The sequence below is a fragment of the Thalassophryne amazonica genome, chromosome 19 (genome assembly GCF_902500255.1).
Source record: "Thalassophryne amazonica chromosome 19, fThaAma1.1, whole genome shotgun sequence".
NCBI classification, from domain to species: domain Eukaryota; kingdom Metazoa; phylum Chordata; class Actinopteri; order Batrachoidiformes; family Batrachoididae; genus Thalassophryne; species Thalassophryne amazonica.
Window position 1 is genome coordinate 11380873 of NC_047121.1, and position 13955 is coordinate 11394827.

The following is a 13955-nucleotide window of genomic DNA, read 5'->3' on the forward strand; positions in this document are numbered from 1 at the left end:
GGACATTTTGCATTAAAATGTGACAAAGATTATTTGATTTGAGAGTAACAAGTTTGTTATTTTTCCACAATTTCCCCCAATTACCATACATACCCAAACATGTAACCAGGCCAGGACAGGTTTGGAGGGAGCACACGCTGGTGTCACAAATTGTCACATCCACCACACTACATACCCGCCCTGGGTCCTGGTTGGGAGCTCCCAGGCAGACAAGCAACCATTTATGTGCCTCACCCGGTGATACACGGACATCCTCTTGGTCTTTTCTTGTTACTGGGGTCCGAGGCATTGAGGCATCTCTATGCTGGCTCTTGCTAACCTTTACCGGTGACGAATTCTAGGCATTTATCCTTTGCCGTGTTGTTGACAATCCAAGATTCACTAAGGTCACGTGTGTCATTGGCCCAGCCAGTCAAAGTCGGTGTAAATGAGTGTAAAGTGGGTGTGACAGTCATCTCAGGACTGCATTGTAAGGCATATACATAATCATAATCATGTTTATTAGACCCCATTCCTACCAGGCTGCTCAAGGAAGCCCTACCATTATTTAATGCTTCGATCTTAAATATGATCAATCTATCTTTGTTAGTTGGCTATGTACCACAGGCTTTTAAGGTGGCAGTAATTAAACCATTACTTAAAAAGCCATCACTTGACCCAGCTATCTTAGCTAATTATAGGCCAATCTCCAACCTTCCTTTTCTCTCAAAAATTCTTGAAAGGGTAGTTGTAAAACAGCTAACTGATCATCTGCAGAGGAATGGTCTATTTGAAGAGTTTCAGTCAGGTTTTAGAATTCATCATAGTACAGAAACAGCATTAGTGAAGGTTACAAATGATCTTCTTATGGCCTCGGACAGTGGACTCATCTCTGTGCTTGTTCTGTTAGACCTCAGTGCTGCTTTTGATACTGTTGACCATAAAATTTTATTACAGAGATTAGAGCATGCCATAGGTATTAAAGGCACTGCGCTGCGGTGGTTTGAATCATATTTGTCTAATAGATTACAATTTGTTCATGTAAATGGGGAATCTTCTTCACAGACTAAAGTTAATTATGGAGTTCCACAAGGTTCTGTGCTAGGACCAATTTTATTCACTTTATACATGCTTCCCTTAGGCAGTATTATTAGACGGTATTGCTTAAATTTTCATTGTTACGCAGATGATACCCAGCTTTATCTATCCATGAAGCCAGAGGACACACACCAATTAGCTAAACTGCAGGATTGTCTTACAGACATAAAGACATGGATGACCTCTAATTTCCTGCTTTTAAACTCAGATAAAACTGAAGTTATTGTACTTGGCCCCACAAATCTTAGAAACATGGTGTCTAACCAGATCCTTACTCTGGATGGCATTACCCTGACCTCTAGTAATACTGTGAGAAATCGTGGAGTCATTTTTGATCAGGATATGTCATTCAAAGCGCATATTAAACAAATATGTAGGACTGCCTTTTTGCATTTACGCAATATCTCTAAAATCAGAAAGGTCTTGTCTCAGAGTGATGCTGAAAAACTAATTTATGCATTTATTTCCTCTAGGCTGGTCTATTGTAATTCATTATTATCAGGTTGTCCTAAAAGTTCCCTAAAAAGCCTTCAGTTAATTCAAAATGCTGCAGCTAGAGTACTGACGGGGACTAGAAGGAGAGAGCATATCTCACCCATATTGGCCTCTCTTCATTGGCTTCCTGTTAATTCTAGAATAGAATTTAAAATTCTTCTTCTTACTTATAAGGTTTTGAATAATCAGGTCCCATCTTATCTTAGGGACCTCGTAGTACCATATCACCCCAATAGAGCGCTTCGCTCTCAGACTGCAGGCTTACTTGTAGTTCCTAGGGTTTGTAAGAGTAGAATGGGAGGCAGAGCCTTCAGCTTTCAGGCTCCTCTCCTGTGGAACCAGCTCCCAATTCAGATCAGGGAGACAGACACCCTCTCTACTTTTAAGATTAGGCTTAAAACTTTCCTTTTTACTAAAGCTTATAGTTAGGGCTGGATCAGGTGACCCTGAACCATCCCTTAGTTATGCTGCTATAGACGTAGACTGCTGGGGGGTTCCCATGATGCACTGTTTCTTTCTCTTTTTGCTCTGTATGCACCACTCTGCATTTAACATAATTATTGTATGGCCTTGCCTTACACTATAAAGCGCCTTGGGGCAACTGTTTGTTGTGATTTGGCGCTATATAAAAAAATTGATTGAATTGAATTGATTGAATATAGTGTTTTTGTTTTCTTTTGCTTTTGGGTGTCATTTTTACATGGCTCTAAAGGAGAATGGAGCAGCCACGTCATCATCATTGCGACAGTTCCTTGGTGGCAAAGAAGACTCGTGATTGATTCACAGATGGGATGAAGCCCAGTCTTAACATGCACTGTTTCTAACAGATGCTGCATGAGCTTGTGGCGGGAAGCTTCTACAAGTCAGGATCTTGCTCTTTGTCCTCTTCTCCTGTGTGTTGATCGTTTGCATTTTTTTCAAAGACTTCCACTCCAGTGTGGATCATTGCTCGTCAGCTGGCTCGATCCCTCCCTTGTTCTTCCCAGGCCTTCCAGTCGATGGAGCAGTTCTTGAGGCTTGTTTCAGGAGGTCTTTATAGCATTTCTTCTGCCCTCCTCTGAACTGTTTTCCTTCGCTCAACTGGGAGTAGAAGATCCACTGGGGAACTTGGCTGTCAGCCATTCTGACGTTGTGACCTACACACTGAAGATGGCTCTTGATGATGACACACTCAATGCTCTGGAGCTTGGCTTCAACCAGGACACTGATGTTGGTATCACTCAACGATCTTCAGGAGGTGGCCGTAGGTGCTGCAGGTCTCAGATCCATACAGCAGGGTTGGCATGACAACAGCTCTGTAGGTGAGGAGTTTTGTCTTGTGTCGAAAGTCTCTGATGTTGAAAACACAGATGCAAAGCCGGTTGAAGGCAATTCCTGCACACTTGAGTCAGTGTTGTATCTCGTCATCAATGTTGCTGTTTGATGACACATTGCTGCCCAGGTATGGAAAGTGGGTCACGTCCTCCAGGACCTGTCTCTGCAGTTTCACAGCAGGAAGCTTTGGATTGATCATGTTGGGTGGTGGGTGATACAAGACCTGTGTCTTCTTCAGGATGATGTGAAGGCTTGCCTTGGTGTAGGCTTCGTCGAAGGTTTCAAAGATTTACTGATTTACTGTAAAGGATGACATGCTCCTGTCGTGGGTGTGATGGAGGCCAGCGGGAGTCACTGTGTGTACGGTAGTCAGTAAAGGTCACTCCCCAAAGGCAAACAACACTGTGGCCACAGAGGCCAGGGCCCATGGGTTTTGGCCTCATGGTTAGAGCGTCTGCCTCCCATGCCAGAAATCGCGAGTTCGCATTGCGATAATGGCACGATGGAGTGGAGACAACAAACACAACACAGAGGTTAAATGGGCATACTGGAAGTCCAGGTGTGACATGGTGGTGATTTTCTTGTTGGCCATCAGTCGGCTCAGGTACAAGATGTCAGTTAATGTTGGCACCTTGTCCTTGATCAGGTGGAGGATTGCTACCACAAAAATAATGAAGATCTTAGGAGAGATGACACTGAAGGATTCAGATTTTGTGCCATTTACCAGAACTGTGGCAGAAAATATGCAGGCCCCATCCTCTCTTTATCAGAGTAGTCTGCTTTTTTTTTTCTTTTGCTCAAGGTTGCCACAGTTGATCCACTAGAGATCTGCATGAGGATTTGGCACAAGTTTTACATTGGATGCCCTTACTGACACAACTCCACTTCCACATGGCGAAATGCTCACAGAATTGGTGTTCCTGAGTGGTCTCCCAGCCAAGGACCTACCAATCAGGACCTACTCTGCTTATTGTCTGAGATGTGATGGAATGAGGTGTGCACACAATGGAGCGGCCGCATGCTGCTAATTATTTTTGAATTTTCATAAGTTAATCATGTGTCACAAACAAATTTGTAGGTGTAGTTAATTGTGATTTCTACGTACATGTGGATTTCCATATTTTCTGGAGTATATGTTGCACCCGAGTATAGGTCACACCTGTCAAAAATGCCTCTTGAAGAGGAATGAAACATGTATATAACAGAACTTTTTTTCTGGATCATCAGAGTTTTAATTTAAGATATTTGTGCACTGTTTTAGGGTACTTTTTATTGCTGGCATTTATTCTTTTATTATTATTGGAGTTGATCTTGTTTGGTGCTACACAGGGATGGTGACCATGTGGTTAGTGCACCTGGTTTTAGTGCAGAAGGTTCCTTGTTCAAACCTCACCCCTGCCACATTTCTCCATGTAATGTAGAGTTGCGTCAGGAAGGGCATCTGGAGAAAACTTGTGCCAATTCAACATGCAGATTCACCTCGGATTTACTGTGGCAGCCGAAGGGACTTACTACCTACTATCTAGTTTAGTACTTTGATTCTTGGGAAAACCCTACAGTATATAAATAGTTATAATAATAATAATTATTATTATTATTAATTATCTTGTGATTTTTTTTGGGGGGGGGGGGGGCGGGCATACACACACTATCCACACCAACCACCTGTACAGAAAGGGACCAAGCAGGTTGTACTTTTTGAGGACGCTGCGGTCATTTAACATCTGCAGGAAACGTGGATGTTCTCCCAGTCCATAGTAGCCAGTGTCCTCTTTTACACCATGGTGTGCCAGTGGGGGGCAGCACATCGGTGGCAGAGAAGAGAACACTGGACAAACTGCTGGGCATTATGGATGATGCCAGTCACCCTCTGCACACCATCATCAGCAACCAGTGGAGCCTCTTCAGTCACAGACTGCTCCTTCCAAAGTGCAGGACCAACAAACTGAAAAACTCCTTTGTCCCTCAGGACATCAGACTGTACAACTCCTCACTCGAGGAGGAGGAGTGACAGGAAGAAGGGACGGGAAGGAGAGCAACAGCAGTAGCCAGTAAACCAGTATTGATTAGTATGTCTGGTATTTATATTTGTGTAGTTATATTTATGTTTGCAAACTGTTTTTTTTGTTTTTTGTTTTACTTTTACTTTTGATACTTTTGTGTGCTTCTTACCCTGTGTGCTGCTATACAATGCTGCTGGAACCTGGATCAATAAAGTTCTATTTAATCTGATATTAGTCACACCGGAGTATTTGTTGCAGGATCTCCCAAACTATTACTCCTGATAAAATTATGTGATACAAGGCCAAAGGTTTCTATGGAGTAAAGTGACAACACTGAGAAGGCTGATAATGTCCTGTTAGTTTTTTCAGACTTTTTGTTTCCATGTAGATGTTGATGGAGGTGTTGAGTTGTGTGTGTACACTCCTCATCAGTACATGATAAAGTGTGAGGTGGTGACAGCAGCAGTAAGGCGAGTGTTCTTGCTTGACATGGAGCATGTGTACTACCACACATTAACCTTGTAACTGCAGATTATCAGCAGCTCACGTTGCTACCTCTGGCTGTGCCTATGTGTGTGCACTGTGTGTTTGTTTACGCGTGTGAGAGTGAAAAAGACGCGTGTGATGACTGAGGTCAGCATGTGTGTGTATGTGTGTGGGCTTTGCCAGAGGAATAATAATCATCCTGCTATCGATTGCCATGATAACAGCAAAGTGCTGAAGAGATTGAGAGGGGAGCTGGTAGAGAGAGAGAGAGCGAGAGAGAGGGAGACTGAATATATTTACAAGATGTGTATCATCGGCTCAGATAAGATAGTAGAGTGACTGATATCAATTCTCAGCAGCCCACAATCAAATGAATGGTTCCTGCATGCTTGGTCTTGGCTCTTGTCCTCCCGCTCTGCTATTCAGAAAGATGCATTTAAGTATGGAAGGGTGGAGGAAGAGACCACAGCCTCATGCATGACATCAACCTGAATGCAAAGCACACCATTTTAACTTTAAGAGACAACTTAACCAGTAGAGGAAGTACCATGCAGTACCTTATAGTCTTCAAATACACCTTGAAGTCCAGTTGGACCCAGAGTGGTATCATCTTAGTTCATCAATGATTTTCAGCAGACCTGCACCACCTTTGGCGCACTGATGCATTGCAAGGATGCAAGCACACAGAGCTCCCCCCCGACACACACACACACACGCTTATAGTATCAAGGGACATAGCTGTTGGGAAACATATCCAGGTAAGCTAGATTGATATCACGCCAGATACTGCCCAAGCTCATAAATGACCTGTTGGTCTTATGTGTCCACAAAAGGATCCTGGCTTGTGTTGTTTCCGTGCAGTCACTGGAACTTTCCCCCAGAGTTAGTCCAAAGACATGGTTTAAAATTCAACTACACCTTGCAGTCCAGTGGGACCCAGAGTGGTGTCTTCTCGTCTCAGACACTATCTTCAGAAGCCCTGCACCAACCTTGGGGGCTCTCATGTGTTAAAAGGATGCAGGCACACAGGGCACCTCCCACGAAGTCAACAAGGGACACAGCTACTAGGAAACAAACCAAAGCCAGAGAGATACCACCCCAGACACTGCCCAAGCTCATAACTGGCCTGTTGGTCTTACATTCCTCCAAAAGGATCCTGGCTTCTGTTCTTTTCCAGTGAAGCTTTGATCCCACTGAATAATAACGCCATGAATAATGATTAATAATTAATTATAATTATTAATAATAATTAATAATAATTCAGAAATTTCACTGATTATTCAAATAATGAGCCACGCATATGAACATTCCACATTCCTCATTCCGATTAAAAAACACTACAAGTGATTGCGTCAGCACACACAGCGCAGTTCATCTGATCGATTATAACGAGATGTTAAATCTATCATAAACATACTTTTACAGCTGCTCATAAGAAGGAATGAACATGCAACTGTTTTACCAAGCCGTTACAATATAAACATTACAAATAATTACCTTTTAGGCTGTTCCAAATATGTTCTCCACCTCATGCAGCGCATGAGAGAGAAAGGAAAGAAAAGCTGCAGATGAAAGAGTCCTGTGTTTTTGGAAGCGACAGGTGTTTTCAACATCCAAACTCTGAGTGAAAATGATTAATCCGCTACAAAATAATTATTTTATTTATAATTATTTTATGTCTGCTGTTTTTGCTAAATTTTGAACTTCCTGAAATTAATGCCACGCTCGGAGATAAACCTCGTTAGCTGAATATTCTGCCTCTGTTCTCCCATGTTTGTTGAACAACTCCACTCATACCAAAAAACATGCTATTTGGCTCATTATTCATCATTTATTATTCAGTAGGACCAGGGCTTTACCTTTATATTCAAATTGACCTTGTTTTTCTTTCCCAAGCCAAATGAGACAGTTGTCTAGATGAGACATTTTTAACAGTGTTTTGATGTCATACCACAGTAAGCATAATATTCAGGACATATGTAATGTCCTTGTGCTTGCATCTGTCTGTTTGCTTGTCTGGACACATTCTGGGGAACTAAATAAGATCCTTATAATACATGATTGACAACTTTGTATTTGTACCACAGGCGTCCCCTGAGGTGTAAATGAAATGGCCGTATTTTCAGAATGTTCTGTACATCCATCCATCTGTCCATTTTCTTATGCCAGTTAAGATTCAGAGGGCTATCCCAGCAGTCACTGGGCAACACCCTGGACAGGCCACCAGTCTCAAAATATGCTTTCATACATTTTAGATACATACGAGGTCTGTCCAAAAAGTATCAGACCTTTTTATTTTTTTCAAAAACCTTATGGATTTGAATCACGTGTGCTTGCATGAGCCAAGCTTGAACCTTCGTGTGCATGCGTGATTTTTTTCACGCCTGTCGGTTGCGTCATTCGCCTGTGAGTAGGCTTTGAGTGAGCACTGGTCCTCCCCCCTCGTTGGATTTTCATTGCAAGGAAAATGTCTGAACGATTGGAGCAGCGCTGAGTCAAATTTTTCCAGAAACTGTGAGAGACAGCCAGGTGGAAACCATTCGGAAGATTCAGACGGCTTTCGGTGGCTTTTCCGTCGAATGAGTATCAGAGGAATTGTGTAAGAGTTGGACATGTCACAACATGTCCTGTGAGACTTCCAACTTCCGCATGTCTTTCATTACAAAATCTCCTGTAACAGTGGAATGTGCCAAAAAAGTGCTGATGTCCACCTCTTTTGCAATTTCTCTGGTAGTCAGACGACGTCCCGGATCAACACAGCGTTCACTTTGGAAATGATCTGGTCGTTTCAGCCTGTTGATGGCCGCTCGGAGCGCGGCACACCCTCCACCATTGTGCGCCGTCTTTAAACCGGTTGTAACACTCCTTAATCTGTGTGATGCCCATAGGATTGTCACCGAAAGCCGTCTGAATCTTACTAATGGTTTCCACCTGGCTGTCTCTCACAGTTTCTGGAAAAATTTGATGCAGCAAAGCTCCAAATTGTTCAGACATTGTCCTCGCAATGAAAATCCAATGAGGGGGGTGGACCAGTGCTCACACAAAGCCTGCTCACAGGGGAATGATGCAACCGACGGGCATGAAAAAAATCACGCATGCGCATGAAGGTTCAAGGTTGGCTCATGCAAGCACACATGATTCAAATCCATATGGTTTTTGAAAAAAATAAAAAGGTCTGATACTTTTTGGACAGACCTTGTATATCAGCCATAAAATGCAATGCAAAGAGAACAGCCTCATCTTGGTCTTCTTCTTTCAGCTGCTCCTTTTAGAGTTTGGCAGACTTGATCATCCATCTATGTCTCACTCTGTCCTTTGCATCCTCCTCTGTCACACCAAACCATTTGCACGTTCTCCATCAACAACATCATCTTCCCTACTCTCTTTCTGCCTGGCACCTTCAGCATTAGCCTACTTCTCCCAGTATACTCCTTGTCCCACTTTTGCACAAGTCCTAACCATCTCAATCTTGCCTCTCTGATTTTGTCCAAGACCGTCCTATCTGCCCTGTCCCTCTGATATCTTCTTCTTTTGGCTGTTCCGGTTAGGCATCGCAACAGCAGATCATCAATCTCCATCTCACCCTGTCCTCTTGCATCTTCCTCTGTCACACCAACCACCTGCATGTCCCACCTCAACATATCCATAAACCTCCTCTTTGGCCTCCCTCTTCTCTTCCTGCCTGGTGGCTCTATCCTCAGCATCCCTCTCCTTATCAAAGTCACAGTTAAGGTTAATTTATTTTTATTCCAGCATGTAATGCCCAAAAGGACTGAAATTCCGTACTCATGGCCTGGTGAAGGCATTAAAGTAAAAAAAAGTAAACAAGCGCAATCAGAGATTTCTGATGTCTGCCAATCCAAATCTAGATCACCTCCAAAATGTAATGGAGTCTTCCATGTCCTAATATCTATCTGTGGTGCAAATTTGGTGAGAATCTGTTAAGTAGTTCTGAAGTAATCCTTCAAAGCCTGTATAAAGTGAAACTTGATCCAGAATCCGGTGTTGCTGACTGAAAGGTCCCCCCTAAAAATCGTTCCGCCCTGCTTTCACGGCGCATGTGTCATTAGCCGCGGTTCACAGATTATCACATCGTTTCTGCTTAAAACTGCACTTCACTTATCATCTGTGTCAGCTAGCTGTGTTGTTGGACCAGGTGAGGTTGTCAGTAATGTGCAGACTTGAAGCTGGAGCCCACCAATACAGGCACAGCAGTATAGGATAGTGCATAAAGATGAGCGTCCATGGGTCATCACTTACTGTGTCCTGTTGGTCAGAAAGTCCAGTACCACATTGCAGTGATGGTCTAAGACCCAGTAGTGCCAGCTTGTTTATGAGGGTCTGTGGAATGATCGAATTAAAGGCTGAACTGAAGTCTAGGAAGAGAAGCCTGACATACAGTATGCGTCCTTGCTCTCCAGGTGGGTGAGGGCCTGATGGACATCTGCCGGCACTACATCAGATGTGCACCTATTTTTTCTGGAAGTGTATGAATGAGGGTCCACATTGATATTGATGGTGCCCTTTTAAGTGGGTGAACACCAGCCGCTCAACGCACTTATTGACTATCGGGGTGAGCGCCACAGGGCGGTAATCAGTCATGCATGATGCTGTGGAAGTCTTAGGTACAGGAATGACGGTGGTCATCTTGAAGCATGTTGGCACCACAGCCTGGGAGAGGGAGATCTTAAACACATCTGTCAGCACCCCTGTGAACTAATAATACAATAACATTCTTTTGGAGGGCAGTATGCATTTTCAGAGGCCCTCCGTCCATGCCCAGTCAATCAATCAATCAATTTTTTTATATAGCGCCAAATCACAACAAACAGTTGCCCCAAGGCGCTTTATATTGTAAGGCAAGGCCATACAATAATTATGTAAAACCCCAGTCCTACATATTTGTTTATATGCGCTTTGAATGACATATCCTGATCAAAAATGACTCCAAGATTTCTCACAGTATTACTAGAGGTCAGAGTAATGCCATCCAGAGTAAGGATCTGGTTAGACACCATGTTTCTAAGATTTGTGGGGCCAAGTACAATAATTTCAGTTTTATCTGAGTTTAAAAGCAGGAAATTAGAGGTCATCCATGTCTTTATGTCTGTAAGACAATCCTGCAGTTTAGCTAATTGGTGTGTGTCCTCTGGCTTCATGGATAGATAAAGCTGGGTATCATCTGCGTAACAATGAAAATTTAAGCAATACCGTCTAATCATACTGCCTAAGGGAAGCATGTATAAAGTGAATAAAATTGGTCCTAGCACAGAACCTTGTGGAACTCCATAATTAACTTTAGTCTGTGAAGAAGATTCCCCATTTACATGAACAAATTGTAATCTATTAGACAAATATGATTCAAACCACCGCAGCACAGTGCCTTTAATACCTATGGCATGCTCTAATCTCTGTAATAAAATTTTATGGTCAACAGTATCAAAAGCAGCACTGAGGTCTAACAGAACAAGCACAGAGGTGAGTCCACTGTCCGAGGCCATAAGAAGATCATTTGTAACCTTCACTAATGCTGTTTCTGTACTATGATGAATTCTAAAACCTGACTGAAACTCTTCAAATAGACCATTCCTCTGCAGATGATCAGTTAGCTGTTTTACAACTACCCTTTCAAGAATTTTTGAGAGAAAAGGAAGGTTGGAGATTGGCCTATAATTAGCTAAGATAGCTGGGTCAAGTGATGGCTTTTTAAGTAATGGTTTAATTACTGCCACCTTAAAAGCCTGTGGTACATAGCCAACTAACAAAGATAGATTGATCATATTTAAGATCGAAGCATTAAATAATGGTAGGGCTCATCACAGTGCTGAAAAGAAACCTGGGGTTGTTCTTATTTTCTTCAATTAGTGATGAGTAGAAAGATGTCCTAGCTTTACGGAGGGCTTTTTTTTATAGAGCAACAGACTCTTTTTCCAGGCTAAGTGAAGATCTTCTAAATTAGTGAGACGCCATTTCCTGTCCAACTTACGGGTTATCTGCTTTAAGCTACGAGTTTGTGAGTTATACCACGGAGTCAGGCACTTCTGATTTAAAGCTCTCTTTTTTAGAGGAGCTACAGCATCCAAAGTTGCCTTCAATGAGGATGTAAAACTATTGACGAGATACTCTATCTCACTTACAGAGTTTAGGTAGCTACTCTGCACTGTGTTGGTATATGGTATTAGAGAACATAAAGAAGGAATCATATCCTTAAACCTAGTTACAGCGCTTTCTGAAAGACTTCTAGTGTAATGAAACTTATTCCCCACTGCTGGGTAGTCCATCAGAGTAAATGTAAATGTTATTAAGAAATGATCAGACAGAAGGGAGTTTTCAGGGAATACTGTTAAGTCTTCTATTTCCATACCATAAGTCAGAACAAGATCTAAGATATGATTAAAGTGGTGGGTGGACTCATTTACTTTTTGAGCAAAGCCAATAGAGTCTAATAATAGATTAAATGCAGTGTTGAGGCTGTCATTCTCAGCATCTGTGTGGATGTTAAAATCGCCCACTATAATTGTCTTATCTGAGCTAAGCACTAAGTCAGACAAAAGGTCTGAAAATTCACAGAGAAACTCACAGTAACGACCAGGTGGACGATAGATAATAACAAATAAAACTGGTTTTTGGGACTTCCAATTTGGATGGACAAGACTAAGAGTCAAGCTTTCAAATGAATTAAAGCTCTGTCTGGGTTTTTGATTAATTAATAAGCTGGAATGGAAGATTGCTGCTAATCCTCCGCCTCGGCCCGTGCTACGAGCATTCTGACAGTTAGTGTGACTCGGGGGTGTTGACTCATTTAAACTAACATATTCATCCTGCTGTAACCAGGTTTCTGTAAGGCAGAATAAATCAATATGTTGATCAATTATTATATCATTTACCAACAGGGACTTAGAAGAGAGAGACCTAATGTTTAATAGACCACATTTAACTGTTTTAGTCTGTGGTGCAGTTGAAGGTGCTATATTATTTTTTCTTTTTGAATTTTTATGCTTAAATAGATTTTTGCTGGTTATTGGTAGTCTGGGAGCAGGCACCGTCTCTACGGGGATGGGGTAATGAGGGGATGGCAGGGGGAGAGAAGCTGCAGAGAGGTGTGTAAGACTACAACTCTGCTTCCTGGTCCCAACCCTGGATAGTCACGGTTTGGAGGATTTAAGAAAATTGGCCAGATTTCTAGAAATGAGAGCTGCTCCATCCAAAGTGGGATGGATGCCGTCTCTCCTAACAAGACCAGGTTTTCCCCAGAAGCTTTGCCAATTATCTATGAAGCCCACCTCATTTTTTGGACACCACTCAGACAGACAGCAATTCAAGGAGAACATGCGGCTAAACATGTCACTCCCGGTCTGATTGGGGAGGGGCCCAGAGAAAACTACAGAGTCCGACATTGTTTTGAAAAGTTACACACCGATTTAATGTTAATTTTAGTGACCTCCGATTGGCGTAACCGGGTGTCATTACTGCCGACGTGAATTACAATCTTACCAAATTTACGCTTAGCCTTAGCCAGCAGTTTCAAATTTCCTTCAATGTTGCCTGCTCTGGCCCCCGGAAGACAATTGACTATGGTTGCTGGTGTCGCTAACTTCACATTTCGCAAAACAGAGTCGCCAATAACCAGAGTTTGATCCTCGGCGGGTGTGTCGTCGTTCCTCTCTTCCCCGCCAGATGGTTGCAGTCATCTCGGAAAAGTGTTAGCCTGTCCACTTGATAGGCTAAGTCCAGCATGCTGCCGTTTAGCCACGCCCCCATTAAAAGATAAGCACAACAGTTGCTCATCTCTCTGCAGCTGGAAACACAGAGTCCACTTTGGTGTCCACTTTGTTGTCTAGCAAGCGAACATTGGCCAGAAAAAAGACGAAATCATTGGTCTGTTGCAAGCCTTTAGCTCGGCTAACAAGCTGCCCCACTTACCCCTCTTCCACCTCCGTGCACACCGCTTTTGTTTGCCTCTTAGCCTGTGTGTGTTCCTGCACCAGCCCGCGGCTTTTAGACAACGCAGTCTGCCCAGTGCTGCCTTACAGTTTGGAGACAGAGATCAGATGAGCTGTACTTAAACACACCGTTCTTCACTGTAGAAAAATCAGTAGAAGAAAAAGTGTCACCTGGAATGAGAGAAGCCGCTGTGCTACTGTGCACCGCCATTATAAACACGACACACACTTTGATATATATATATATATATATATATATATATATATATATATATATATATATATATATATATATATATATATGCACACACACACACCCTGGATCCCTCTTCTGAACATGTCCAAACAATCTGAGTCTGCGTCCCAAACGGTCTTGCCTTTGCTGTCCTTCTGATATGTTCATTCCTAATCCTGTCCATTCTTGTCGCTCCCAAAGACAATCACATCTTCAGCTTTGCCTCCTGTCTTTTTGTTATTGTTGCCATTTCTAAGCCACATAGCTGGTCTCAGTACTGTCTTGTAGTCTTTCCCTTTCACGCTTGCAGATATACGAGGTCTGTCCGTAAAGTATCGTACCTTTTTATTTTTTTCAAAAACTATATGGATTTCATTCATATGTTTTTACGTCAAACATGCT

At 42.6% G+C, this 13955-nt stretch overlaps 1 protein-coding gene across 1 annotated transcript in view; it reads left to right on the plus strand.

The window, feature by feature from the left end:
* The window catches only part of eipr1 (EARP complex and GARP complex interacting protein 1), a 188309-nt gene that overhangs the window by 119553 nt on the left and 54801 nt on the right, over positions 1-13955 (plus strand). The window lies entirely within an intron of this gene.